Genomic DNA, 24,490 nt, shown 5'->3' with positions numbered 1-24,490 from the left:
GGCCCAGGCCCTGACCCTAAAACAAGCCTAACCTTGGGCACTGGCCCTGACCCTAAAACAACCCTATCCCTGGGCCCTGGCCCTGACCCTAAAACAACCCTAACCCTGGGCCCTGGCCCTGACCCTAAAACAACCCTAACCCTGGGCCCTGGCCCTGACCCTAAAACAACCCTATCCCTGGGCCCTGGCCCTGACCCTAAAACAAGCCTAACCCTGGGACCTGGCCCTGAACCTAAATCAAGCCTAACCCTGGGCCCTGGCCCTGACCCTAAAACAACCCTAACGCTGGGCCCTGGCCCAGACCCTAAAACACCCCTAAACCTGGGCCCTGGCCCTGACCTAAAACAACCCTGACCCTGGACCCTGGCCCTGACTCTAAAACAACCCGAACCCTGGGCCCTGGCACTAAATTAAGCCTAACCCTGGGCCCAGGTCCTGACCCTAAAACAACCCTAACCCTGGGCCCTGGAGCTGACCCTAAAACAACCCTAACGCTGGGCCCTGGCACTGACCCTAAAACAACCCTAACCCTGGGCCCTGGCCCTGACCCTAAAACAATCCTAACCCTGGGCCCTGGCCCTGACCCTAAAACAACCATAGCTCTGGGCCCTGGCCCTGAACCTAAAACAACCCTAACCCTGGGCCCAGGCCCTGACCCTAAAACAAACCTAACCCTGGGCCCTGGCCCTGACCCTAAAACAAACCTAACCCTGGGCCCTGGCCCTGACCCTAAAACAACCCTAACCCTGGGCCCTGGCCCTGACTCTAAAACAAGCCTAACCCTGGGCCCTGGCCCTGACCCTAAAACAACCCTAACCCTGGGCCCTGGCCCTGACCCTAAAATAAAGCCAACCATGGGCACTCACCCTAAAACAACCCTAACCCTGGGCCCTGACCCTAAAACAACCTTAACCCTGGGCACTGACCCTAAAATAACCATAACCCTGGGCCCTGGCCCTGACCCTAAAACAACCCTAACCCTGGGACCTGGCCCTGACACTGAAACAACCCTAAACCTGGACCCTGGCCCTGACCCTAAAACAACCCTAACCGTGGGCCCTGGACATGACCTTAAAACAATCCTAATCCTGGGCCCTGGACCTGACCCTAAAACAACCCAAATCGTGGGCCCTGGACATGACCCTAAAACATCCCTAACCCTGAGCCCTGGCCCTGACCGTAAAACAACCCTAACCCTGGGCCCTGGCCCTGACCCTAAAACAAGCCTAATCCTGGGCACTGGCCCTGACCCTAAAACACCCCTAAACCTGGGCCCTGGCCCTGACCCTAAAACAACCCTAATGCTGGGCCCTGGCCCTGACCTAAAACAACCCTGACCCTGGGCCCTGGCCCTGACCCTAAAACAACCCTCACCCTGGGCCCTGGCACTAAAACAAGCTTAAACCTGGGCCCATGTCCTGACCCTAAAACAACCCTAATCCTGGGCCCTGGCCCTGACCCTAAAACAACCTTAACCCTGGGCCATGGCCCTGACCCTAAAACAACACTAACCCTGGGCACTGGCCCTGACCCTAAAACAACCCTAACCCTGGGCCCTGGCTCTGACCCTAAAACAAGCCTAACCCAGGGCCCTGGCCCTGACCCTAAAACAACCCTAAACCTGGGCCCTGTCCTTGACCCTAAAACAAGCCTAATCCTGGGCCCTGGCCCTGACCCTAAAACAAGCCTAACCCTGGGCCCTGGCCCTGACCCTAAAACAAGCCTAACCCTGGGCCCTGGCCCTGACCCTAAAACAACCCTAACCCTGGGCCCTGGCCCTGACCCTAAAACAACCCTATCCCTGGGCCCTGGCCATGACCTAAAACAACCCTAACCCTGGGCCCTGGCCCTGACCCTAAAACAACCCTAACCCTGGGCCCTGGCACAAAAACAACCCTAACCCTAGGCCCAGGACCTGACCCTAAAACAACCCTAACCCTGGGCCCTGGTCCTAACCCTAAAACAACCCTAACCGTGGGCCCTGTCCCTGACCCTAAAACAAGACTAACCCAGGGCCCTGGCCCTGACCTAAAACAACCCTGACCCTGGGCCCTGTCCCTGACCCTAAAACAAGCCTAACCGTGGGCACTGGCCCTGACCCTAAAACAACCCTAACCCTGGGCGCTGGCCATGACCCTAAAACAACCATAACCCTGGGCCCTGATCCTAAAACAAGCCTAACCCTGGGCCCCGAACCTAAAAAAACCCAAACCCCGGGCCCTGGCACTAAAACAAGCCTAAACCTGGGCCCTGGCCCTGACCCTAAAACAAGCCTAACCCTGGACCCTGGCCCTGACCCTAAAACAAGCCTAAACCTGGGCCCTGGCCCTGACCCTAAAACAACCCTAACCCTGGGCCATGGCCCTGACCCTAAAACAAGCCTAACCCTGGGACCTCGCCCTGACCCTAAAACAACCCTAACCCTGGGCCCTGGCCCTAACCCTGATCATAAAACAATCCTAACCCTGGGCCCTGGCTCCGACCCTAAAACAAGCTTAAACCTGGGCCCTGGGCCTGACCCTAAAACAACCCTAACCCTGGGCCCAGGTCCTGACCCTAAAACAATCCTAACCCTGGGCCCTGGCCCTGACCCTAAAACAACCATAATTCTGGGCCCTGGACCTGAACCTGAAACAACCCTAACCCTGGGCCCAGGCCCTGACCCTAAAACAAACCTAACCCTGGGCCCTGGCCCTGACCATAAAACAAACCTAACCCTGGGCCCTGGCCCTGACCCTAAAACAACCCTAATCCTGGGCCCTGGCCCTGACCCTAAAACAACCCTAACCCTGGGCCCTGACCCTGACCCTAAAACAACCCTAATCCTGGGCCCTGGACCTGACCCTAAAACAACCCTAACCGTGGGCCCTGGAAATGACCCTAAAACAACCCTAACAGTGGGCCCTGGACATGACCCTAAAACAACCCTAACCCTGAGACCTCGCCATGACCGTAAAACAACCCTAACCTTGGGCACTGGCCCTGACCCTAAAACAACCCTAAACCTGGGCCCTGACCCTGACCCTAAAACAACCCTAACCCTGGGCCCTGGCCCTGACCGTAAAACATCCCTAACCCTGGGCCCTGGCCCTGACCCTAAAACAAGCCTAACCCTGGGCCCTGGACCTGACCCTAAAACAAGCCTAACCCTGGGCCCTGGCCCTGACCCTAAAACAAGCCTAACCCTGGGAACTGGCCCTGACCTAAAACAACCCTAACCCTGGGCCCTGGCCCTGACCTAAAACAACCCTAACCGTGGGCCCTGGCCCTGACCCTAAAACAACCTTAACCCAGGGCCGTGGTACTAAAACAAGACTAACCCTGGGCCCAGGTCCTGACCCTAAAACAACCCTAACCCTGGGCCCAGGCCCTGACCCTAAAACAAGCCTAACCTTGGGCACTGGCCCTGACCCTAAAACAACCCTATCCCTGGGCCCTGGCACTGACCCTAAAACAACCCTAACCCTGGGCCCTGGCCCTGACCCTAAAACAACCCTAACCCTGGGCCCTGGCCCTGACCCTAAAACAACCCTATCCCTGGGCCCTGGCCCTGACCCTAAAACAAGCCTAACCCTGGGACCTGGCCCTGAACCTAAATCAAGCCTATCCCTGGGCCCTGGCCCTGACCCTAAAACAACCCTAACGCTGGGCCCTGGCCCAGACCCTAAAACACCCCTAAACCTGGGCCCTGGCCCTGACCTAAAACAACCCTGACCCTGGACCCTGGCCCTGACTCTAAAACAACCCGAACCCTGGGCCCTGGCACTAAATTAAGCCTAACCCTGGGCCCAGGTCCTGACCCTAAAACAACCCTAACCCTGGGCCCTGGCGCTGACCCTAAAACAACCCTAACGCTGGGCCCTGGCCCTGACCCTAAAACAACCCTAACCCTGGGCCCTGGCCCTGACCCTAAAACAATCCTAACCCTGGGCCCTGGCCCTGACCCTAAAACAACCATAGCTCTGGGCCCTGGCCCTGAACCTAAAACAACCCTAACCCTGGGCCCAGGCCCTGAACCTAAAACAAACCTAACCCTGGGCCCTGGCCCTGACCCTAAAACAAACCTAACCCTGGGCCCTGGCCCTGACCCTAAAACAACCCTAACCCTGGGCCCTGGCCCTGACTCTAAAACAAGCCTAACCCTGGGCCCTGGCCCTGACCCTAAAACAACCCTAACCCTGGGCCCTGGCCCTGACCCTAAAATAAAGCCAACCATGGGCACTCACCCTAAAACAACCCTAACCCTGGGCCCTGACCCTAAAACAACCTTAACCCTGGGCACTGACCCTAAAATAACCATAACCCTGGGCCCTGGCCCTGACCCTAAAACAACCCTAACCCTGGGACCTGGCCCAGACACTGAAACAACCCTAAACCTGGACCCTGGCCCTGACCCTAAAACAACCCTAACCGTGGGCCCTGGACATGACCTTAAAACAATCCTAATCCTGGGCCCTGGACCTGACCCTAAAACAACCCAAATCGTGGGCCCTGGACATGACCCTAAAACATCCCTAACCCTGAGCCCTGGCCCTGACCGTAAAACAACCCTAACCCTGGGCCCTGGCCCTGACCCTAAAACAAGCCTAATCCTGGGCACTGGCCCTGACCCTAAAACACCCCTAAACCTGGGCCCTGGCCCTGACCCTAAAACAACCCTAATGCTGGGCCCTGGCCCTGACCTAAAACAACCCTGACCCTGGGCCCTGGCCCTGACCCTAAAACAACCCTCACCCTGGGCCCTGGCACTAAAACAAGCTTAAACCTGGGCCCATGTCCTGACCCTAAAACAACCCTAATCCTGGGCCCTGGCCCTGACCCTAAAACAACCTTAACCCTGGGCCATGGCCCTGACCCTAAAACAACACTAACCCTGGGCACTGGCCCTGACCCTAAAACAACCCTAACCCTGGGCCCTGGCTCTGACCCTAAAACAAGCCTAACCCAGGGCCCTGGCCCTGACCCTAAAACAACCCTAAACCTGGGCCCTGTCCTTGACCCTAAAACAAGCCTAATCCTGGGCCCTGGCCCTGACCCTAAAACAAGCCTAACCCTGGGCCCTGGCCCTGACCCTAAAACAAGCCTAACCCTGGGCCCTGGCCCTGACCCTAAAACAACCCTAACCCTGGGCCCTGGCCCTGACCCTAAAACAAGCCTAACCCTGGGCCCTGGCCCTGACCCTAAAACAAGCCTAATCCTGGGCACTGGCCCTGACCCTAAAACACCCCTAAACCTGGGCCCTGGCCCTGACCCTAAAACAACCCTAATGCTGGGCCCTGGCCCTGACCTAAAACAACCCTGACCCTGGGCCCTGGCCCTGACCCTAAAACAACCCTCACCCTGGGCCCTGGCACTAAAACAAGCTTAAACCTGGGCCCATGTCCTGACCCTAAAACAACCCTAATCCTGGGCCCTGGCCCTGACCCTAAAACAACCTTAACCCTGGGCCATGGCCCTGACCCTAAAACAACACTAACCCTGGGCACTGGCCCTGACCCTAAAACAACCCTAACCCTGGGCCCTGGCTCTGACCCTAAAACAAGCCTAACCCAGGGCCCTGGCCCTGACCCTAAAACAACCCTAAACCTGGGCCCTGTCCTTGACCCTAAAACAAGCCTAATCCTGGGCCCTGGCCCTGACCCTAAAACAAGCCTAACCCTGGGCCCTGGCCCTGACCCTAAAACAAGCCTAACCCTGGGCCCTGGCCCTGACCCTAAAACAACCCTAACCCTGGGCCCTGGCCCTGACCCTAAAACAACCCTATCCCTGGGCCCTGGCCATGACCTAAAACAACCCTAACCCTGGGCCCTGGCCCTGACCCTAAAACAACCCTAACCCTGGGCCCTGGCACAAAAACAACCCTAACCCTAGGCCCAGGACCTGACCCTAAAACAACCCTAAAACTGGACCCTGACCCTGACCCTGAAACAACCCTAACCGTGGACCCTGTCCCTCACCGTAAAACATCCCTAACCCTGGGTCCCAGGCCCTGACCCTAAAACAAACCTAACCCTGGGCCCTGGCCCTGACCCTAAAACAAGCCTAACCCTGGGCCCTGGCCCTGACCCTAAAACAAGCCTAACCCTGGGCCCTGGCCCTGACCCTAAAACAACCCTAACCCTGGGCAATCGCCCTGACCCTAAAACAACCCTAACCCTGGGCACTGGCCCTGAACCTAAAACAACCCTAACCCTGGGCCCTGGCCCTGACACTAAAACAAGCCTAACCCTGGGACCTGGCCCTGACCTAAAACAACCCTAACCCTGGGCCCTGGCCCTGACCTAAAACAACCCTAACCCTGGGCCCTGGCCCTGACCCTAAAACAACCCTAACCCTGGGCCCTGGTACTAAAACAAGCCTAACCCTGGGCCCAGGTCCTGACCCTAAAACAACCCTAAACCTGGGCCCTGGCCCTGACCCTAAAACAAGCCTAACCCTCGGCCCTGGCCCTGACCCTAAAACAACCCTATCCCTGGGACCTGGCCCTGACCCTAAAACAAGCCTAACCCTGGGCCCTGGCCCTGACCTAAAACAACCCTAACCCTGGGCCCTGTCCCTGACCCTAAAACAAGCCTAACCCTGGGCCCTGGCCCTGACCCTAAAACAACCCTAACCCTGGGCCCTGTCCCTGACCCTAAAACAAGCCTAACGCTCGGCACTGGCCCTGACCCTAAAACAAGCCTAACCCTGGGCCCTGGCCCTGACCCTAAAATAAGACGAACCCAGGGCCCTAGCCCTGACCTAAAACAACCCTGACCCTGGGCCCTGTCCCTGACGCTAAAACAAGCCTAACCGTGGGCCCTGGCCCTGACCCTAAAACAACCCTAACCCTGGGCGCTGGCCATGACCCTAAAACAACCGTAACCCTGGGCCCTGATCCTAAAACAAGCCTAACCCTGGGCCCCGAACCTAAAAAAACCCAAACCCCGGGCCCTGGCACTAAAACAAGCCTAACCCTGGGCCCTGGCCCTGACCCTAAAACAAGCCTAACCCTGGACCCTGGCCCTGACCCTAAAACAAGCCTAAACCTGGGCCCTGGCCCTGACCCTAAAACAACCCTAACCCTGGGTCCTGGCCCTGACCCTAAAACAAGCCTAACCATGGGACCTCGCCCTGACCCTAAAACAACCCTAACCCTGGGCCCTGGCCATAACCCTGATCATAAAACAACCCTAACCCTGGGCCCTGGCTCCGACCCTAAAACAAGCCTAAACCTGGGCCCTGGCCCTGACCCTAAAACAACCCTAACCCTGGGCCCAAGTCCTGACCCTAAAACAACCCTAACCCTGGGCCATGGCCCTGACCCTAAAACAACCCTAACCCTGGGCCCTGACCCTGACCCTAAAACAACCCTAATCCTGGGCCCTGGACCTGACCCTAAAACAACCCTAACCGTGGGCCCTGGACATGACCCTAAAACAACCCTAACAGTGGGCCCTGGACATGACCCTAAAACAACCCTAACCCTGAGCCCTGGCCATGACCGTAAAACAACCCTAACCCTGGGCACTGGCCCTGACCCTAAAACAACCCTAAACCTGGGCCCTGACCCTGACCCTAAAACAACCCTAACCCTGGGCCCTGGCCCTGACCGTAAAACATCCCTAACCCTGGGCCCTCGCCCTGACCCTAAAACAAGCCTAACCCTGGGCCCTGGCCCTGACCCTAAAACAAGCCTAACCCTGGGCCCTGGCCCTGACCCTAAAACAAGCCTAACCCTGGGCCCTGGCCCTGACCCTAAAACAACCCTAAACCTGGGCCCTGACCCTGACCCTAAAACAACCCTAACCCTGGGCCCTGGCCCTGACCCTAAAACAAGCCTAACCCTGGGCCCTCGCCCTGACCCTAAAACAAGCCTAACCCTGGGTCCTGGCCCTGACCCTAAAACAAGCCCAACCCTGGGCCCTGGCCCTGACCCTAAAACAAGCCTAACCCTGGGCCCTGGCCCTGACCCTAAAACAACCCTAACCCTGGGCAATCGCCCTGACCCTAAAACAACCCTAACCCTGGGCACTGGCCCTGAACCTAAAACAACCCTAACCCTGGGCCCTGGCCCTGACACTAAAACAAGCCTAACCCTGGGACCTGGCCCTGACCTAAAACAACCCTAACCCTGGGCCCTGGCCCTGACCTAAAACAACCCTAACCCTGGGCCCTGGCCCTGACCCTAAAACAACCCTAACCCTGGGCCCTGGTCCTAAAACAAGCCTAACCCTGGGCCCAGGTCCTGACCCTAAAACAACCCTAAACCTGGGCCCTGGCCCTGACCCTAAAACAAGCCTAACCCTCGGCCCTGGCCCTGACCCTAAAACAACCCTATCCCTGGACCCTGGCCCTGACCCTAAAACAAGCCTAACCCTGGGCCCTGGCCCTGACCTAAAACAACCCTGACCCTGGGCCCTGTCCCTGACCCTAAAACAAGCCTAACCGTGGGCCCTGGCCCTGACCCTAAAACAACCCTAACCCTGGGCGCTGGCCATGACCCTAAAACAACCATAACCCTGGGCCCTGATCCTAAAACAAGCCTAGCCCTGGGCCCCGAACCTAAAAAAACCCAAACCCCGGGCCCTGGCACTAACACAAGCCTAACCCTGGGCCCTGGCCCTGACCCTAAAACAAGCCTAACCCTGGACCCTGGCCCTGACCCTAAAACAAGCCTAAACCTGGGCCCTGGCCCTGACCCTAAAACAACCCTAACCCTGGGCCCTGGCCCTGACCCTAAAACAAGCCTAACCCTGGGACCTCATCCTGACCCTAAAACAACCCTAACCCTGGGCCCTGGCCCTAACCCTGATCATAAAACAACCCTATCTCTGGGCCCTGGCTCCGACCCTAAAACAAGCCTAAACCTGGGCCCAGGCCCTGACCCTAAAACAAACCTAACCCTGGGCCCTGGCCCTGACCATAAAACAAACCTAACCCTGGGCCCTGGCCCTGACCCTAAAACAACCCTAACCCTGGGCCCTGGCCCTGACCCTAAAACAACCCTAACCCTGGGCAATCGCCCTGACCCTAAAACAACCCTAACCCTGGGCACTGGCCCTGAACCTAAAACAACCCTAACCCTGGGCCCTGGCCCTGACACTAAAACAAGCCTAACCCTGGGACCTGGCCCTGACCTAAAACAACCCTAACCCTGGGCCCTGGCCCTGACCTAAAACAACCCTAACCCTGGGCCCTGGCCCTGACCCTAAAACAACCCTAACCCTGGGCCCTGGTACTAAAACAAGCCTAACCCTGGGCCCAGGTCCTGACCCTAAAACAACCCTAAACCTGGGCCCTGGCCCTGACCCTAAAACAAGCCTAACCCTCGGCCCTGGCCCTGACCCTAAAACAACCCTATCCCTGGGCCCTGGCCCTGACCCTAAAACAAGCCTAACCCTGGGCCCTGGCACTGACCTAAAAGAACCCTAACCCTGGGCCCTGTCCCTGACCCTAAAACAAGCCTAACCCTGGGCCTTGGCCCTGACCCTAAAACAACCCTAATCCTGGGCCCTGTCCCTGACCCTAAAACAAGCCTAACGCTCGGCACTGGCCCTGACCCTAAAACAAGCCTAACCCTGGGCCCTGGCCCTGACCCTAAAACAAGACTAACCCAGGGCCCTGGCCCTGACCTAAAACAACCCTGACCCTGGGCCCTGTCCCTGACCCTAAAACAAGCCTAACCGTGGGCCCTGGCCCTGACCCTAAAACAACCCTAACCCTGGGCGCTGGCCATGACCCTAAAACAACCATAACCCTGGGCCCTGATCCTAAAACAAGCCTAACCCTGGGCCCCGAACCTAAAAAAACCCAAACCCCGGGCCCTGGCACTAAAACAAGCCTAACCCTGGGCCCTGGCCCTGACCCTAAAACAAGCCTAACCCTGGACCCTGGCCCTGACCCTAAAACAAGCCTAAACCTGGGCCCTGGCCCTGACCCTAAAACAACCCTAAACCTGGGCCCTGGCCCTGACCCTGATCATAAAACAACCCTAACCATGGGCCCTGGCTCCGACCCTAAAACAAGCCTAAACCTGGGCCCTGGCCCTGACCCTAAAACAACCCTAACCCTGGGCCCAGGTCCTGACCCTAAAACAATCCTAACCCTGGGTCCTGGCCCTGACCTTAAAACAACCATAACTCTGGGCCCTGGCCCTGAACCTAAAACAACCCTAACCCTGGGCCCAGGCCCTGACCCTAAAACAAACCTAACCCTGGGCCCTGGCCCTGACCATAAAACAAACCTAACCCTGGGCCCTAGCCCTGACCCTAAAACAACCCTAACCCTGGGACCTGGCCCTGACCCTAAAACAACCCTAACCCTGGGCCTTGACCCTGACCCTAAAACAACCCTAATCCTGGGCCCTGGACCTGACCCTAAAAAAACCCTAACCGTGGGCCCTGGACATGACCCTAAAACAACCCTAACCGTGGGCCCTGGACATGACCCTAAAACAACCCTAACCCTGAGCCCTGGCCATGACCGTAAAACAACCCTAACCCTGGGCTCTGGCCCTGACCCTAAAACAACCCTAAACCTGGGCCCTGACCCTGACCCTAAAACAACCCTAACCCTGGGCCCTGGCCCTGACCGTAAAACATCCCTAACCCTGGGCCCTGGCCCTGACCCTAAAACAAGCCTAACCCTGTGCCCTGGCCCTGACCCTAAAACAAGCCTAACCCTGGGCCCTGGCCCTGACCCTAAAACAAGCCTAACCCTGGGCCCTGGCCCTGACCCTAAAACAACCCTAACCCTGGGCCCTCGCCCTGACCGAAAAACAACCCTAACCCTGGGCACTGGCCCTGAACCTAAAACAACCCTAACCCTGGGCCCTGGCCCTGACCCTAAAACAAGCCTAACCCTGGGAACTGGCCCTGACCTAAAACAACCCTAACCCTGGGCCCTGGCCCTGACCTAAAACAACCCTAACAGTGGGCCCTGACCCTGACCCTAAAACAACCCTAACCCAGGGCCGTGGTACTAAAACAAGACTAACCCTGGGCCCAGGTCCTGACCCTAAAACAACCCTAACCCTGGGCCCAGGCCCTGACCCTAAAACAAGCCTAACCTTGGGCACTGGCCCTGACCCTAAAACAACCCTATCCCTGGGCCCTGGCCCTGAACCTAAAACAACCCTAACCCTGGGCCCTGGCCCTGACCCTAAAACAACCCTAACCCTGTGCCCTGGCCCTGACCCTAAAACAACCCTATCCCTGGGCCCTGGCCTGACCCTAAAACAAGCCTAACCCTGGGACATGGCCCTGAACCTAAATCAAGCCTAACCCTGGGCCCTGGCCCTGACCCTAAAACAACCCTAACGCTGGGCCCTGGCCCAGACCCTAAAACACCCCTAAACCTGGGCCCTGGCCCTGACCTAAAACAACCCTGACCCTGGGCTCTGGCCCTGACTCTAAAACAACCCGAACCCTGGGCCCTGGCACTAAATTAAGCCGAACCCTGGGCCCAAGTCCTGACCCTAAAACAACCCTAACCCTGGGCCCTGGCGCTGACCCTAAAACAACCCTAACGCTGGGCCCTGGCCCTGACCCTAAAACAACCCTAACCCTGGGCCCTGGCCCTGACCCTAAAACAATCCTAACCCTGGGCCCTGGCCCTGACCCTGAAACAACCATAGCTCTGGGCCCTGGCCCTGAACCTAAAACAACCCTAACCCTGGGCCCAGGCCCTGACCCTGAAACAAACCTAACCCTGGGCCCTGGCCCTGACCCTAAAACAAACCTAACCCTGGGCCCTGGCCCTGACCCTAAAACAATCCTAACCCTGGGCCCTGGCCCTGACTCTAAAACAAGCCTAACCCTGGGCCCTGGCCCTGACCCTAAAACAACCCTAACCCTGGGCCCTGGCCCTGACCCTAAAATAAAGCCAACAATGGGCACTCACCCTAAAACAACCCTAACCCTGGGCCCTGACCCTAAAGCAACCTTAACCCTGGGCACTGACCCTAAAATAGCCATAACCCTGGGCCCTGGCCCTGACCCTAAAGCAACCCTAACCCTGGGACCTGGCCCTGACACTGAAACAACCCTGACCCTGGACCCTGGCCCTGACCCTAAAACAACCCTAACCGTGGGCCCTGGACATGACCTTAAAACAATCCTAATCCTGGGCCCTGGACCTGACCCTAAAACAACCCTAATCGTGGGCCCTGGACATGACCCTAAAACATCCCTAACCCTGAGCCCTGGCCCTGACCGTAAAACAACCCTAACACTGGGCCCTGGCCCTGACCCTAAAACAACCCTAAAACTGGACCCTGACCCTGACCCTGAAACAACCCTAACCCTGGACCCTGTCCATCAGCGTAAAACATCCCTAACCCTGGGTCCCAGGCCCTGACCCTAAAACAAACCTAACCCTGGGCCCTGGCCCTGACCCTAAAACAAGCCTAACCCTGGGCCCTGGCCCTGACCCTAAAACAAGCCTAACCCTGGGCCCTGGCCCTGACCCTAAAACAACCCTAACCCTGGGCAATCGCCCTGACCCTAAAACAACCCTAACCCTGGGCACTGGCCCTGAACCTAAAACAACCCTAACCCTGGGCCCTGGCCCTGACACTAAAACAAGCCTAACCCTGGGACCTGGCCCTGACCTAAAACAACCCTAACCCTGGGCCCTGGCCCTGACCTAAAACAACCCTAACCCTGGGCCCTGGCCCTGACCCTAAAACAACCCTAACCCTGGGCCCTGGTACTAAAACAAGCCTAACCCTGGGCCCAGGTCCTGACCCTAAAACAACCCTAAACCTGGGCCCTGGCCCTGACCCTAAAACAAGCCTAACCCTCGGCCATGGCCCTGACCCTAAAACAACCCTATCCCTGGGCCCTGGCCCTGACCCTAAAACAAGCCTAACCCTGGGCCCTGGCCCTGACCTAAAACAACCCTAACCCTGGGCCCTGTCCCTGACCCTAAAACAAGCCTAACCCTGGGCCCTGGCCCTGACCCTAAAACAACCCTAACCCTGGGCCCTGTCCCTGACCCTAAAACAAGCCTAACGCTCGGCACTGGCCCTGACCCTAAAACAAGCCTAACCCTGGGCCCTGGCCCTGACCCTAAAACAAGACTAACCCAGGGCCCTGGCCCTGACCTAAAACAACCCTGACCCTGGGCCCTGTCCCTGACCCTAAAACAAGCCTAAACGTGGGCCCTGGCCCGGACCCTAAAACAACCCTAACCCTGGGCGCTGGCCATGACCCTAAAACAACCATAACCCTGGGCCCTGATCCTAAAACAAGCCTAACCCTGGGCCCCGAACCTAAAAAAACGCAAACCCCGGGCCCTGGCACTAAAACAAGCCTAACCCTGGGCCCTGGCCCTGACCCTAAAACAAGCCTAACCCTGGACCCTGGCCCTGACTCTAAAACAAGCCTAAACCTGGGCCCTGGCCCTGACCCTAAAACAACCCTAACCCTGGGCCCTGGCCCTGACCCTAAAACAAGCCTAACCCTGGGACCTCGCCCTGACCCTAAAACAACCCTAACCCTGGGCCCTGGCCCTAACCCTGATCATAAAACAACCCTAACCCTGGGCACTGGCTCCGACCCTAAAACAAGCCTAAACCTGGGCCCTCGCCCTGACCCTAAAACAACCCTAACCCTGGGCCCAGGTCCTGACCCTAAAACAATCCTAACCCTGGGCCCTGGCCCTGACCCTAAAACAACCATAACTCTGGGCCCTGGCCCTGAACCTAAAACAACCCTAAACCTGGGCCCAGGCCCTGACCCTAAAACAAACCTAACCCTGGGCCCTGGCCCTGACCATAAAACAAACCTAACCCTGGGCCCTGGCCCTGACCCTAAAACAACCCTAACCATGGGCCCTGGCCCTGACCCTAAAACAACCCTAACCCTGGGCCCTGACCCTGACCCTAAAACAACCCTAATCCTGGGCCCTGGACCTGACCCTAAAACAACCCTAACCGTGGGCCCTGGACATGACCCTAAAACAACCCTAACCGTGGGCCCTGGACATGACCCTAAAACAACCCTAACCCTGGGCACTGGCCATGACCGTAAAACAACCCTAACCCTGGGCACTGGCCCTGACCCTAAAACAACCCTAAACCTGGGCCCTGGAACTGACCGTAAAACAACCCTAACCCTGGGCCCTGGCCCTGACCGTAAAACATCCCTAACCTTGGGCCCTGGCCCTGACCCTAAAACAAGCCTAACCCTGGGCCCTGGACCTGACCCTAAAACAAGCCTAACCCTGGGCCCTGGCCCTGACCCTAAAACAAGCCTAACCCTGGGCCCTGGCCCTGACCCTAAAACAAGCCTAACCCTGGGCCCTGGCCCTGACCCTAAAACAACCCTAACCCTGGGCCCTGTCCCTGACCCTAAAACAAGCCTAACGCTCGGCCCTGGCCCTGACCCTAAAACAAGCCTAACCCTGGGCCCTGGCCCTGACCCTAAAACAAGACTAACCCAGGGCCCTGGCCCTGACCTAAAACAACCCTGACCCTGGGCCCTGTCCCTGACTCTAAAACAAGCCTAACCGTGGGCCCTGGCACTGACCCTAAAACAACCCTAACCCTGGGCGCTGGCCATGACCCTAAAACAACCATAACCCTGGGCCCTGATCCTAAAACAAGCCTAACCCTGGGCCCCGAACCTAAAAAAACCCAAACCCCGGGCCCTGGCACTAAAACAAGCCTAACCCTGGGCCCTGGCCCTGACCCTAAAACAAGCCTAACCCTGGACCCTGGCCCTGACCCTAAAACAAGCCTAAACCTGGGCCCTGGCCCTGACCCTAAAACAACCCTAACCCTGGGCCCTGGCCCTGACACTGATAATAAAACAACCCTAACCCTGGGCCCTGGCTCCGACCCTAAAACAAGCCTAAACCTGGGCCCTGGCCCTGACCCTAAAACAACCCTAACCCTGGGCCCAGGTCCTGACCCTAAAACAATCCTAACCCTGGGCCCTGGCCCTGACCCTAAAACAACCATAACTCTGGGCCCTGGCCCTGAACCTAAAACAACCCTAACCCTGGGCCCAGGCCCTGACCCTAAAACAACCCTAACCCTGGGCCCTGGCCCTGACCCTAAAACAACCCTAACCCTGGGCCCTGGCCCTGACCCTAAAACAACCCTATACCTGGGCCCTGGCCCTGACCCTAAAACAAGCCTAACCCTGGGACCTGGCCCTGAACCTAAATCAAGCCTAACCCTGGGCCCTGGCCCTGACCCTAAAACAACCCTAACGCTGGGCCCTGGCCCAGACCCTAAAACACCCCTAAACCTCGGCCCTGGCCCTGACCTAAAACAACCCTGACCCTGGGCCCTGGCCCTGACTCTAAAACAACCCGAACCCTGGGCCCTGGCACTAAATTAAGCCTAACCCTGGGCCCAGGTCCTGACCCTAAAACAACCCTAACCCTGGGCCCTGGCCCTGACCCTAAAACAACCCTAACCCTGGGCCCTGGCCCTGACCCTAAAACAATCCTAACCCTGGGCCCTGGCCCTGACCCTAAAACAACCATAGCTCTGGGCCCTGGCCCTGAACCTAAAACAACCCTAACCCTGGGCCCAGGCCCTGACCCTAAAACAAACCTAACCCTGGGCCCTGGCCCTGACCCTAAAACAAACCTAAACCTGGGCCCTGGCCCTGACCCTAAAACAACCCTAACCCTGGGCCCTGGCCCTGACTCTAAAACAAGCCTAACCCTGGGCCCTGGCCCAGACCCTAAAACAAACCTAACCCTAGGCCCTGGCCCTGACCCTAAAATAAAGCCAACCATGGGCACTCACCCTAAAACAACCCTAACCCTGGGCCCTGACCCTAAAACAACCTTAACCCTGGGCACTGACCCTAAAATAACCATAACCCTGGGCCCTGGCCCTGACCCTAAAACAACCCTAACCCTGGGACCTGGCCCTGACACTGAAACAACCCTGACCCTGGACCCTGGCCCTGACCCTAAAACAACCCTAACCGTGGGCCCTGGACATGAACTTAAAACAATCCTAATCCTGGGCCCTGGACCTGACCCTAAAACAACCCTAACCCTGGGCCCTGGACATGACCCTAAAACATCCCTAAACCTGAGCCCTGGCCCTGACCGTAAAACAACCCTAACCCTGGGCCCTGGCCCTGAAGCTAAAACAACCCTAAAACTGGACCCTGACCCTGACCCTGACCCTGAAACAACCCTAACCCTGGACCCTGTCCCTCACCGTAAAACATCCCTAACCCTGGGTCCCTGGCCCTGACCCTAAAAAAAGCCTAACCCTGGGCCCTGGCCCTGACCCTAAAACAAGCCTAAACCTGGGCCCTGGCCCTGACCCTAAAACAAGCCTAACCCTGGGCCCTGGCCCTGACCCTAAAACAACCCTAACCCTGGGCCCTCGCCCTGACCCTAAAACAACCCTAACCCTGGGCACTGGCCCTGAACCTAAAACAACCCTAACCCTGGGCCCTGGCCCTGACCCTAAAACAAGCCTAACCCTGGGACCTGGCCCTGACCTAAAACAACCCTAACCCTGGGCCCTGGCCCTGACCTAAAACAACCCTAACCCTGGGCCCTGGCCCTGACCCTAAAACAACCCTAACCCTGGGCCCTGGTACTAAAACAAGCCTAACCCTGGGCCCAGGTGGTGACCCTAAAACAACCCTAAACCTGGGCCCTGGCCCTGACCCTAAAACAAGCCTAACCCTCGGCCCTGGCCCTGACCCTAAAACAACCCTATCCCTGGGCCCTGGCCCTGACCCTAAAACAACCCTAACCCTGGGCCCTGGCCCTGACCTAAAACAACCCTAACCCTGGGCCCTGTCCCTGACCCTAAAACAAGCCTAACCCTGGGCCCTGGCCCTGACCCTAAAACAACCCTAACCCTGGGCCCTGTCCCTGACCCTAAAACAAGCCTAACGCTCGGCACTGGCCCTGACCCTAAAACAAGCCTAACCCTGGGCCCTGGCCCTGACCCTAAAACAAGCCTAAACCTGGGCCCTGGCCCTGATCCTAAAACAACCCTAACCCTGGGCCCTGGCCCTGACCCTAAAACAACCCTAACCCTGGGACCTGGCCCTGACCTAAAACAACCCTAACCCTGGGCCCTGGCCCTGACCTAAAACAACCCTAAACCTGGGCCCTGCCCTGACCCTAAAACAACCCTAACCCTGGTCCCTGGCACTAAAACAAGCCTAACCCTGGGCCCAGGTCCTGAACCTAAAACAAGCCTAACCCAGGGCCCTGGCCCTGACTCTAAAACAACCCTAACCCTGGGCCCTGGCCCTGACCCTAAAACAACCCTAACCCTGGGCCCTGGCCCAAATTGTAATGAGGTCTGTTGGGCAAAATTCCATATAAGCATAGTACAAATTAATAAAGCAAATCGTGATAAATTAGTACGATTGGCTTTCTGGAGTTTCTGACAATAAAAGTAAGGAAAATGCAGAACACAAAGACAGAGAGTAAAAAGAGAAATTAGGAAAGCATTCTACATGTTTAATAGGAAGACACTGGCCGTGTTCGTGCAGCGGCAGCATGTCGTGACATGACATACCTTGGAGAGAAGTTAACAGATGAGGAAGTTGATAAAAATCATCAGAGAAGCAAAATACTGGTAGCGACACTCAAGGAAACCACGAAATTTCCATAACTTATGTCAGCAAAGTGGGAATATTGTACAGTGTGTGTTGAAGTTCCTATACAACATTGTTTATCTGCCGTTTCTTTGTTTGTAAGGAATGTATATACTAACAGTTCTTCTTGCTGTCAAAAGAATATGTGTGAATAAGTCATTTTAACTTATTCTTCTGTTTTTCTTTTATCTTCCTGCCATCATCCCACAGCCTTACTTTAGAAATTTTTTCTTTAGAAAATTGAACAAGTGCTCCTTGTGGTGGCACATACCTCGAGGATGGGAGGCAGGGGTGGAAGGGTCACTTGAGGCCATTAGTTTGACAGCAGCCTGGCCAACAAAGTGAGACCCCATGTCTGCAAAACAATTTAAAAATTAGCCAAGTATCGTCATGTATACCTACAGTCCCAGCTACCTCAACTTACGGAGAAAGTTCAGGGCCTGGAGAGAAGGCTGGGAGGCAGGAGCTGGGTCTAAAGAGGCCATTGTAACGATGGAGCTGTGCCTGTGGAGGCTGTTGTGAGGCAGTAGGCTCATCTGCGGAGACTGCCGTGAGGTAGGGTATGGGCCTAAATAGGCCATTGTGAGTCATGAGCTTGGTCTGTAGAGGCTGACTGGAGAGAGTTCTGGGCCTGGCGAGACTGCCGGGAGGTAGGAGCTGGGCCAAAAGATTTAAGCACATTTACGTTGATTAGGCACTTCATTTCCATTATTACACTGGAATATATAATAAAATAATTATAGAACTCACCATAATGTAGAATCAGTGGGCGTGTTAAGCTTGTTTTCCTGAAACTGGATGGTCCCACCTGAGCCTGATGGGAGAAAGTGACAGATCAATAGGTATTAGATTCTCATAAGCACAGCGCAACCTAGATCCCTCACATGCACGGTTCACAACAGGGTGCGTTCTCCTATGAATCTAATGCTGCTGCTCATCTGAGAAGGTGGAGCTCAGGCGGGAATGTGAGCAAAGGGGAGTGGCTGTAAATACAGACGAAGCTTCTCTCACTCCCTCACTCGACACCACTCACCTGCTGTGTGGCTCCTTACGGCTCTATGGCTCAGGGGTTGGGGACCCCTGCTCAAGTGCATCCAAAGCGACCCTTCCCACACCAGTCTTCATAGTAGTCAAGGGCAGCAACCACTTAGCTCCCAAGGCATGTGCCTCAGCTGGCATTTCATCACAATCAACAGTAAGTGGTAGCTTGAGTCACTGTGAGGTCACTTCCTGGAAATCACCCTAACCCTGGGCCCTGACCCTAAAACCCTAACCCTGAGTCCTGACCCTAAAACCCTAACCCTGGGCCCTGACCCTAAAACCCTAACCCTGGGCCCTGACCCTAAAAACATAACCCTGGGCCCAGGCCCTGACCCAAAAACCCTAACCCTGGGCCCTGGCCTTGACCCTTAAACCCTAACCCTGAGCCCTGGCCCTGACCCTAAAACCCTAACCCTGGGCCCTGGCCCTGACCCTAAAACCCTAACCCTGGGCATTGGCCATAACCCTAAAACCCTAACCCAGCGCCCTGGCCCTGACCCTAAAACCCTAACCCTGGGCCCTGACACTGATCCTAAAACCCTAACCCTGGGCCCTGACCCTGAGCCTAAAACCCTAACCCTGGGCCCTGGCCCTGACCCTAAAACCCTAACCCTGGGCCCTGGTCCTGAGCCTAAAACCCTAACCCTGGGCCCTGGCCCTGAGCCTAAAACCCTAACCCTGGGCCCTGACACTGATCCTAAAACCCTAACCCTGGGCCCTGACCCTGAGCCTAAAACCCTAACCCTGGGCCCTGGCCCTGACCCTAAAACCATAACCCTGGGCCCTGGTCCGGAGGCTAAAACCCTAACCCTGGGCCCTGGCCCTGACCATAAAACCCTAACCATGGGACCTGGCCCTGAGCCTAAAACCCTAACCCTGGGCCCTGACCCTCACCTAAAACAACCCTAAACCTGGACCTTGGCCCTGATCCTAAAACAACCCTAACCCTGGGCCCTGGCCCTGACCCTAAAACAACCCTAACCCTGGGCCCTGGCCCTGACCCTAAAACAAACCCAACCCTGGGCCCTGGCCCTGACCCTAAAACAACCCTAATGCTGGGCCCTGGCCCTGACCTAAAACAACCCCGACCCTGGGCCCTGGCCCTGACCCTAAAACAACCCTCACCCTGGGCCCTGGCACTAAAACAAGCTTAAACCTGGGCCCATGTCCTGACCCTAAAACAACCCTAATCCTGGGCCCTGGCCCTGACCCTAAAACAACCCTAACCCTGGGCCATGGCCCTGACCCTAAAACAACACTAACCCTGGGCACTGGCCCTGACCCTAAAACAACCCTAACCCTGGGCCCTGGCTCTGACCCTAAAACAAGCCTAACCCTGGGCCCTGGCCCTGACCCTAAAACAACCCTAAACCTGGGCCCTGTCCTTGACCCTAAAACAAGCCTAATCCTGGGCCCTGGCCCTGACCCTAAAACAAGCCTAACCCTGGGCCCTGGCCCTGACCCTAAAACAAGCCTAACCCTGGGCCCTGGCCCTGACCCTAAAACAACCCTAACCCTGGGCCCTGGCCCTGACCCTAAAACAACCCTATCCCTGGGCCCTGGCCATGACCTAAAACAACCCTAACCCTGGGCCCTGGCCCTGACCCTAAAACAACCCTAACCCTGGGCCCTGGCCCTGACCCTAAAATAAAGCCAACCATGGGCACTCACCCTAAAACAACCCTAACCCTGGGCCCTGACCCTAAAACAACCTTAACCCTGGGCACTGAACCTAAAATAACCATAACCCTGGGCCCTGGCCCTGACCCTAAAACAACCCTAACCCTGGGACCTGGCCCTGACACTGAAACAACCCTGTCCCTGGACCCTGGTCCTGACCCTAAAACAACCCTACCCGTGGGCCCTGGACATGACCTTAAAACAATCCTAATCCTGGGCCCTGGCCCTGACCCTAAAACAAGCCTAAACCTGGGCCCTGGCACTGACCCTAAAACAACCCTAACCCTGAGCCCTGGCCCTGACCCTAAAACAAGCCTAACCCTGGGACCTCGCCCTGACCCTAAAACAACCCTAACCCTGGGCCCTGGCCCTAACCCTGATCATAAAACAACCCTAACCCTGGGCCCTGGCTCCGACCCTAAAAGAAGCCTAAACCTGGGCCCTGGCCCTGACCCTAAATCAACCCTAACCCTGGGCCCAGGTCCTGACCCTAAAACAATCCTAACCCTGGGCCCTGGCCCTGACCCTAAAACAACCATAACTCTGGGCCCTGGCCCTAAACCTAAAACAACCCTAACCCTGGGCCCAGGCCCTGACCCTAAAACAAACCTAACCCTGGGCCCTGGCCCTGACCCTAAAACAACCCTAACCCTGGGCCCTGGCCCTGACCCTAAAACAACCCTAACCTTGGGCCCTGGCCCTGACCCTAAAACAACCCTAACCCTGGGCCCTGAACCTGACCCTAAAACAACCCTAATCCTGGGCCCTGGACCTGACCCTAAAACAACCCTAACAGTGGGCCCTGGACATGACCCTAAAACAACCCTAACCCTGAGCCCTGGCCATGACCGTAAAACAACCCTAACCCTGGGCACTGGCCCTGACCCTAAAACAACCCTAAACCTGGGCCCTGACCCTGACCCTAAAACAACCCTAACCCTGGGCCCTGGCCCTGACCGTAAAACATCCCTAACCCTGGGCCCTGGCCCTGACCCTAAAACAAGCCTAACCCTGGGCCCTGGCCCTGACCCTAAAACAAGCCTAACCCTGGACCCTGGCCCTGACCCTAAAACAAGCCTAACCCTGGGCCCTGGCCCTGACCCTAAAACAACCCTAACCCTGGGCCCTCGCCCTGACCCTAAAAGAACCCTAACCCTGGGCACTGGCCCTGAACCTAAAACAACCCTAAACCTGGGCCCTGGCCCTGACCCTAAAACAAGCCTAACCCTGGGAACTGGCCCTGACCTAAAACAACCCTAACCCTGGGCCCTGGCCCTGACCTAAAACAACCCTAACCGTGGGCCCTGGCCCTGACCCTAAAACAACCCTAACCCAGGGCCGTGGTACTAAAACAAGACTAACCCTGGGCCCAGGTCCTGACCCTAAAACAACCCTAACCCTGGGCCCAGGCCCTGACCCTAAAACAAGCCTAACCTTGGGCACTGGCCCTGACCCTAAAACAACCCTATCCCTGGGCCCTGGCCCTGACCCTAAAACAACCCTAACCCTGGGCCCTGGCCCTGACCCTAAAACAACCCTAACCCTGGGCCCTGGCCCTGACCCTAAAACAACCCTATCCCTGGGCCCTGGCCCAGACCCTAAAACAAGCCTAACCCTGGGACCTGGCCCTGAACCTAAATCAAGCCTAACCCTGGGCCCTGGCCCTGACCCTAAAACAACCCTAACGCTGGGCCCTGGCCCAGACCCTAAAACACCCCTAAACCTGGGCCCTGGCCCTGACCTAAAACAACCCTGACCCTGGGCCCTGGCCCTGACTCTAAAACAACCCGAACCCTGGGCCCTGGCACTAAATTAAGCCTAACCCTGGGCCCAGGTCCTGACCCTAAAACAACCCTAACCCTGGGCCCTGGTGCTGACCCTAAAACAACCCTAACGCTGGGCCCTGGCCCTGACCCTAAAACAACCCTAACCCTGGGCCCTGGCCCTGACCCTAAAACAATCCTAACCCTGGGCCCTGGCCCTGACCCTAAAACAACCATAGCTCTGGGCCCTGGCCCTGAACCTAAAACAACCCAAACCCTGGGCCCAGGCCCTGACCCTAAAACAAACCTAAACCTGGGCCCTGGCCCTGAACCTAAAACAAACCTAACCCTGGGCCCTGGCCCTGACCCTAAAACAACCCTAACCCTGGGCCCTGGCCCTGACCCTAAAATAAAGCCAACCATGGGCACTCACCCTAAAACAACCCTAACCCTGGGCCCTGACCCTAAAACAACCTTAACCCTGGGCACTGACCCTAAAATAACCATAACCCTGGGCCCTGGCCCTGACCCTGAAACAACCCTAACCCTGGGACCTGGCCCTGACACTGAAACAACCCAGTCCCTGGACCCTGGCCCTGAGCCTAAAACAACCCTAACCGTGGGCCCTGGACATGACCTTAAAACAATCCTAATCCTGGGCCCTGGACCTGACCCTAAAACAACCCTAACCGTGGGCCCTGGACATGACCCTAAAACATCCCTAACCCTGAGCCCTGGCCCTGACCCTAAAACAACCCTAACCCTGGACCCTGTCCCTCACCGTAAAACATCCCTAACCCTGGGTCCCAGGCCCTGACCCTAAAACAAACCTAACCCTGGGCCATGGCCCTGACCCTAAAACAAGCCTAACCCTGGGCCCTGGCCCTGACCCTAAAACAAGCCTAACCCTGGGCCCTGTCCCTGACCCTAAAACAACCCTAACCCTGGGCAATCGCCCTGACCCTAAAACAACCCTAACCCTGGGCACTGGCCCTGAACCTAAAACAACCCTAACCCTGGGCCCTGGCCCTGACACTAAAACAAGCCTAACCCTGGGACCTGGCCCTGACCTAAAACAACCCTAACCCTGGGCCCTGGCCCTGACCTAAAACAACCCTAACCCTGGGCCCTGGCCCTGACCCTGAAACAACCCTAACCCTGGGCCCTGGTACTAAAACAAGCCTAACCCTGGGCCCAGGTCCTGACCCTAAAACAACCCTAAACCTGGGCCCTGGCCCTGACCCTAAAACAAGCCTAACCCTCGGCCCTGGCCCTGACCATAAAACAACCCTATCCCTGGGCCCTGGCCCTGACCCTAAAACAAGCCTAACCCTGGGCCCTGGCCCTGACCTAAAACAACCCTAACACTGGGCCCTGTCCCTGACCCTAAAACAAGCCTAACCCTGGGCCCTGGCCCTGACCCTAAAACAAGCCTAACCCTGGACCCTGGCCCTCACCCTAAAACAAGCCTAAACCTGGGCCCTGGCCCTGACCCTAAAACAACCCTAACCCTGGGCCCTGGCCCTGACCCTAAAACAAGCCTAACCCTGGGACCTCGCCCTGACCCTAAAACAACCCTAACCCTGGGCCCTGGCCCTAACCCTGATCATAAAACAACCCTAACCCTGGGCCCTGGCCCTGACCCTAAAACAACCCTATCCCTGGGCCCTGGCCCTGACCCTAAAACAAGCCTAATCCTGGGCCCTGGCCCTGACCCTAAAACACCCCTAAACCTGGGCCCTGGCCCTGACCCTAAAACAACCCTAATGCTGGGCCCTGGCCCTGACCTAAAACAACCCTGACCCTGGGCCCTGGCCCTGACCCTAAAACAACCCTCACCCTGGGCCCTGGCACTAAAACAAGCTTAAACCTGGGCCCATGTCCTGACCCTAAAACAACCCTAATCCTGGGCCCTGGCCCTGACCCTAAAACAACCCTAACCCTGGGCCATTGCCCTGAACCTAAAACAACACTAACCCTGGGCACTGGCCCTGACCCTACAACAACCCTAACCCTGGGCCCTGGCTCTGACCCTAAAACAAGCCTAACCCTGGGCCCTGGCCCTGACCCTAAAACAACCCTAAACCTGGGCCCTGTCCTTGACCCTAAAACAAGCCTAATCCTGGGCCCTGGCCCTGACCCTAAAACAAGCCTAACCCTGGGCCCTGGCCCTGACCCTAAAACAAGCCTAACCCTGGGCCCTGGCCCTGACCCTAAAACAACCCTAACCCTGGGCCCTGGCCCTGACCCTAAAACAACCCTATCCCTGGGCCCTGGCCATGACCTAAAACAACCCTAACCCTGGGCCCTGGCCCTGACCCTAAAACAACCCTAACCCTGGGCCCTGGCCCTGACCCTAAAATAAAGCCAACCATGGGCACTCACCCTAAAACAAACCTAACCCTGGGCCCTGACCCTAAAACA

The 24,490-nt window shown here is 57.1% G+C and overlaps 1 long non-coding RNA gene across 1 annotated transcript in view; it reads right to left on the bottom strand.

Moving 5' to 3' along the window:
• LOC134757298 (uncharacterized) overlaps positions 1-18,396 on the bottom strand; it is a 38,307-nt gene extending 19,911 nt beyond the window's left edge. Inside the window, exons 1-2 of the long non-coding RNA XR_010131105.1 lie at positions 18,333-18,396; positions 18,007-18,239 (exon numbers count right to left, since the gene is read on the bottom strand). This is a non-coding gene — a long non-coding RNA (uncharacterized lncRNA). The remainder of the gene's footprint in view (positions 1-18,006; positions 18,240-18,332) is intronic.
• Between the last annotated feature and the right edge of the window lie 6,094 nt (positions 18,397-24,490).

This window comes from Gorilla gorilla, chromosome 16 (assembly GCF_029281585.2).
Source record: "Gorilla gorilla gorilla isolate KB3781 chromosome 16, NHGRI_mGorGor1-v2.1_pri, whole genome shotgun sequence".
NCBI lineage: Eukaryota > Metazoa > Chordata > Mammalia > Primates > Hominidae > Gorilla > Gorilla gorilla.
Note: the sequence above shows the minus strand (reverse complement) of the source record. Positions and strands in the feature narration are given on the sequence as shown.